This window comes from Neolamprologus multifasciatus, chromosome 10 (genome assembly GCF_963576455.1).
Source record: "Neolamprologus multifasciatus chromosome 10, fNeoMul1.2, whole genome shotgun sequence".
Classification (NCBI taxonomy): domain Eukaryota; kingdom Metazoa; phylum Chordata; class Actinopteri; order Cichliformes; family Cichlidae; genus Neolamprologus; species Neolamprologus multifasciatus.
In genome coordinates, this window is record NC_140448.1 from 22,296,391 (window position 1) to 22,302,270 (window position 5,880).

At 39.0% G+C, this 5,880-nt stretch overlaps 1 long non-coding RNA gene across 1 annotated transcript; it reads left to right on the plus strand.

The window, feature by feature from the left end:
* The first annotated feature begins 97 nt into the window (after positions 1-97).
* Positions 98-5,310, plus strand: LOC146510227 (uncharacterized). Its single transcript, XR_014876403.1, has 2 exons — positions 98-3,627; positions 3,710-5,310. It is a non-coding gene; the product is annotated as an uncharacterized LOC146510227 (long non-coding RNA).
* The last annotated feature ends 570 nt before the right edge of the window (positions 5,311-5,880 follow it).

The following is a 5,880-nucleotide window of genomic DNA, read 5'->3' on the forward strand; positions in this document are numbered from 1 at the left end:
GCTCACCTTAATCCTTTGAATAGATGCGCAGAGACATTCCTGCGGCTTCTAAGCTGTAGGGTGGAGAATTGGCTCTTCTTATTTAGAAAGTAAGACCACGGTCTTATTTTTTAATAAAAAAAATAAATAAAAATAGTGTGCGTGTATATACATATATGCGCATTTTTAACTTTACATGAATACGATTTTTGTTTTATTTCAATGTCATATTATATACAACCCCGTTTTATTTGACATTTTTCAATGGCAACTGTATTTATGTAGCCCATTTCATTACCTGCAAACTCAGTCTGCTCAATACAGAAGAACATAAAAACCTGTGTAGGTTTAGAATAAAGGCTAAAGGCAACGATATATAAGTCAATAAAACCAAAACCAAAAAATACTTATTGAGCCTGTTTAAATTTAAAAAAAAAGGTTTTTAGTTTGTTTTTAAATGCAGAGATGTAATTGTTCTCAGGTCAGCAGGCAGCTTGTTCCAGAGAAAAGGACCCCGGTTAGTGAAAGCACTCTCAGTACACTTAGATCTAATTCTAGGAACAGCTAAAGGATTTGCACCTGGTGACCTTTGAGGGCTGACTGGACTGTAAACAGTGAGCAAGTCAGAGATTCCCTGGGGGGCTTATGAACTACTAAAATGATTTTAAAGGTTCTGTATTGCACTTGGAGCCAATGAAGTGCCTTCAATGCTTGGTTAGTGCTCAAATTTGCACATATATGTAATGATTTTGGCTGCTGCATTTTGAATCAGCTAAAGTCATCCTGTTGATGGTTTGGATAATTTTGCCTTAAAATAATCTAACCTTCTTGATGTGAATGCATGGACCAGTTTCTCAGAGTCAGTTTGGGATAGAAATTTTCTAACCATGGATATGTCTTTTTAAGTGAGTGAAAGCAATTCTCGTAATTCTCGTATTGATGTAATTATCAAAAATGATCAAAACTGTGATCACTGTGCAGAATGATACCGAGTAATGTGGCATCCAGTAGTTAATGTCATCAATGCAAATCATTAGTTTGCAAACAGAGATTAGATCATCAGAGGAAAAAAATAAGTACAACTGTGTGTCATCTACATAAGATTGGTAGGACATATTGTTATTCTTTATGACAGTACTAAGCATGTAAAGGTTAAACAGCAATGGAATAAGGAAAGACCCTTAAGCCCCTAGTTAAATTTTGAGTTGTTCAAGTTGTAAATTGCCATTTGAAACATAAAAATTTCCACCCTTTAGATAAAATGAAAGCCAATCAAGAACCTGTTCTATTAAACCAACTGTGCCATGCAGCCTTTGAATTAAAATGTCAGGATAAACAGTGTTGAAAACAGCAGTGAGATCCAGAAAAACTAAAATTCTTTGTGCGTCACTGCTGATCTTTAGGTTATTGATAACATTGATGAGAAATTCAGAGGGTATGGTTTTGGAGGGGTTAAGTAGTTTGTTAGTAGTGGATGAAAATGCAAAAGCACAATTAGACTGGTTATTGTTAATGAACTGGAAGATGTAAGATTGTCTTGTTTGTTTTATATTACTGCAGTAAAGTGCGTTTTTATGGCTAGATTATCCAGGTCATTTGTCACAATAATTCAGGGTTAAAAATATACATACTGGCACAGATATATACATACACCCCACTAATATTTGGTAAAATGACCTTTTGTAAATTACACCTCAGTGCTTTTGGTAGCCATCAACAAGTTTCTGGCATAATTCCGGCTGGATATTTGACTGCTCACCTTAGCAGAATTGCTAGAGTTCATCTGAATTTGTTTCCAGGCACTGATCCAGCTTTTAAGTATGGTCCATATGTTTTCAATAGGGTTGACATCAAGACATTGGGAAGGCTATTCTGGAAGCTTAATGTTTGCCTGCTCTAGCCATTCAAAAACTACCTTTGATGTGTGTTTTGGATCATTATCTTGTTGGAGCATCCAACTGTGCTCAATCTTTATCTCATCTTATAATAAAACTTTATTTGGCTTGTCCACTTGGGTAGATGCAAACGTCAGTCGAGCTTGGAACAGGAGCTTCTTTCTTGGTTGATGTAAAGGTTCCTTCACTGGTGTTCTAGCAACAGAACTGAGAAATCATTAAAAGCCCCAAATTACCATGACATTCATGCTCATACTGTGGAAGTGTACAGTATGTGAACTTTAGCTGTAAATACAAAGGTCACCTCATCCAAAGTAACAGGGTAATGTTACACTAAAGAACTAAACACACATACTGAACATACTAAATAGTTGTGTTATACAACTGTCTCAAAATAAGAGCACCAAGATACGTCATCGACAACTGCACTTCAGTTCAAAGGAGAGCAACAGTAACACCTGCATTCACAATTCACTGGAAGCTCCCCATGAAGGAAACATGAAGGAAAAGGAAACGAAGACATTTTTCCCCAAGGAATCCAATTACAATCAACTCTTTTAGAATATTTACGGTAATGAGATCCCTGCAATTCAGCACGTTTACAGTTGGGTCTGGGTTTCCACAGCTTGTTCGCTGGGTGGACTAAAAACCATCTGGAGTATTTTAGCACATTGCTTTTCAATTACCTGCTATTCTTGAAGTCTTTGCCTGTATTTTTCATTTTTCCTCGAACATTATGTGCACTTTCTCTTCCAATGGAAGAGAAAGTGCACATAATGGAAGAGAAATTCTCCTCAATAACATTTAATAGGCCTATACCTTGTAATAAAAACTTGTATAATTACAAGGCAAGAAATGGGATTTCAAAGAAATATACTGTAACACGTGGAAGACCTATGTGATGAAAGACTTGCTGAAATTGCAGCAGGCACTAGCACTAGTGTTGTTTCTGCAGTGAATAAGATGCTTTAATGTGCTTTGGCTGCTTGTATGGAGAAAAATATAGCTTAGCTCAACTGTATCAGTGTAGTGTGTTTTTTATACAATATACTACACTACAATGTGTAGATAGAAAGCAAAGCTGCCTCTTTCTGCTATGTGACCTATTTTCTCCAGGTCTTCAACAAATCTTGTTTCTACAAATCATGACTCATCATGACTCATCATTACTCATACGAATAGGGTCTTTTAACCGAAGGAGTACAAAACTAACGTGTTCCACATCCATCTCTTTGTACTTTATGTAAAAAAAAACCCAAACAAACAGAGATTATTTTTAATTTCTACACAATTTCCACAGTAAAAACTGCAAAGAAGTGAAAAAAATCCAAACTGTTAACAGTTAACTTTTTAAAGTTGTGTTTTTTAACATTTAAATGTGAAGAAAGAATTACAGAGATGTGGTCTTAAATTAATGATTTTACAGCTTACATGTTTAATGACTTTAAGAAGCAACAATTGGATACACATGTTTGAACTCGCCAAAATCTTTTAATAATGATGCTGAAGACTCTATGGTGTCTTTTAGCTTCACAAGGCCCAAACCAATTAACTACTCATTTGTTGATTAGTTGATCATGATTGCATACATCTGTTTATTTTTCATTGGCTGCATAAAAAGGATTTGTTTGACAGCACTCATTGGATTGACCAATACTCAGAACAATGGGAAAGTCCAGTTGATTGAGACTGAAGAGTCAAGATCTAAGAAGGAGAATTATAGCTCTACACAAGTTGGAAAGCCTTCTTGGAGGTATTTTAAACAGCAAATACTAAGATCATCAGCTCAATCAGTTGTATGTAAGTACAAATTATTGTGTCAACATTTTGCCAAGGTCTGGAAGGAGACCCAAACTGCCACCCTCATATGAGAGGAAATTGGTTAAGATGTTCAGGAACAACTACCAAGCCTCAAGCCTAGTATGAAGTGGAAACTGCTCAAACATCAGTATAACTTTTCACAGCAAGGTGAGTTTTACATCACCAAAGTCAAAGTCAGCTTTATTGTCAAAGACCACATGTACAGTCATACACAGGAATTTGAAATTGCCATGCTCCCATGGCTCTCAGTGTACACTAAAACAATATAAAGACTTAAAAAAGAAAAATAAATAAATAATACAAAATAAAAGTCTTATGTACAGCACAATACTATAAAATGATTAAAACAGCAGTGCCCAACACAATCATAATGATTGTGGGCAAGTTCGTGTGCAAGTGGGAGTTGGGCAGTCAGTGCAAGTGCAATGGTGGTGGGTCAGAATTTGTATTTTTGGGGGGGTTGAGGGTTCAGAGGGAAGAGGTGAATGCAGGTCTGAAATTCGTGTGTGTGTGTGTGTGAGAGCATGGCGTGAATTCAGCATCCTGACAGTCTGATGGACGAAGCTGTCTCTCGGTCTGCTAGGTTCTAGCCTGGAGGCTCTTCAGTCTTCTTCCTGATGGCAGCAAACTGAAGAAGCTGTTGGACGGATGAGTGGAGTCACCTGTAATGCAGAGGCGGGTGCAGTAGATGTCCTGGAGGGAGGGAGGAGAAGTACCCAAGATCCTCTCTGTTGCTCTCACTACTGTTGTAACTTTTTTCGGCAGGACCCAGTGCAGGAGTCATACCACACAGTGATGCAGCTGGTGAGGATACTTTCAATGGTGCCTCTGTAGAAGGTGCTCATAATGGGGGTTGAGGCTCTTGCTCTCCTCAGTTTGCAGGGGAAGTAGAGTCACTGTTGGGCTTTGCTGACCAGTGATGCAGTGTTGTTGTTTTTTTTGTTGTTTTTTTTTGGGGGGGGGGGGGGTTGACCAGGAGAGATCTTCTGAGATGTGCACACCCAGGAACTTGGTGCTGCTTACCCTCTCCACAGCAGCAACATTGATGGTTAGTGGGGTGTGCAGGGTGTGAGTTCTCCTAAAGTCTATGATGATCTTCTTAGTCTTCTCCACATTCAGGTACAAGGTGTTGTTGCTGCACCACTCGGCCAGATGTTTAACTTCACTCCTGTAGTAGGTCTCATGTTGTTGCTGATGTGACCTCCCACAGCTGTCTGCAAACTTTATGAAAAGGTTGAAGCTGTGTGATGGTGTGCAGTCGTGTATCAGCAGAGTGAAGAGAAGGGGGCTCAACACACATCCTTGGGGAGCCGCTGTATTCAGTGTTCTTGTGCTGGAGGTGTTGCTGCCAACCCGTACTGTCTGCTTTCTTCCTGTCAGGAAATCCAGCAGCCAGTTACACAGTGAGGTGCTGATCCCCATCAGATCCAGTTTGTGAATGAGTTGCTAGGGAATCACCACAAACTGAAATGGGATGACCAATAAAGCCTCTGCTCCAAAATCAGCACATTCAAGCATGACTGAAATTTGCAGCTGCCCTCATGGCTGAGCAGACCACCTTTTGGACAAAAGTTTTAGAGTCAAATGAGACAAAGATTAAACTATCGGGCCACAGTGACAAGAGTTTGGAGGCTTTTAAATCTAAGAATACTTTAGCAGCTTTTAAGGATGGTGATAGTAGCTTCATGATCTTGGGCTGCCAGTGGCCCTGGTATATTGCAAAATGAGAAGAAGTAGAACTACATCCAAATTGAAGAGCTAGATGGTTGAAACTTGGATACAGTTCAAACAGGACAATGATCCCCAGCACCAGCCTCAACCCAGGTCTGACACCAACTAATTTAAAGAACTTTGCCAATTCTGCCAAAAAAAAAAGTTAGTCAAATACCCAATCCTGGCTTCTTAATAGCTGCTAAAATCACCTGGGTGAGGTACCACTTGCTTGACAAGTTTGATTTTTTTTTTAAGTCATTAAAGGTGGGTACTGTAAATCACTCCCTGGGAAGGAAAAATTAGTGTGTGTAAACTTTCAACCTCAGCTTTTTAACAACATTGATGCACTGTTCACTAAGGTCCACTTGGTGTCAGCAGTGTTCAGTGGATGGATAAACAAACCTGCTTTCACAGCCTCAGGCCCCTTCACCAAGTTATTTTCTGCCTGCATAGCAGGAACTAGTGCAGACTG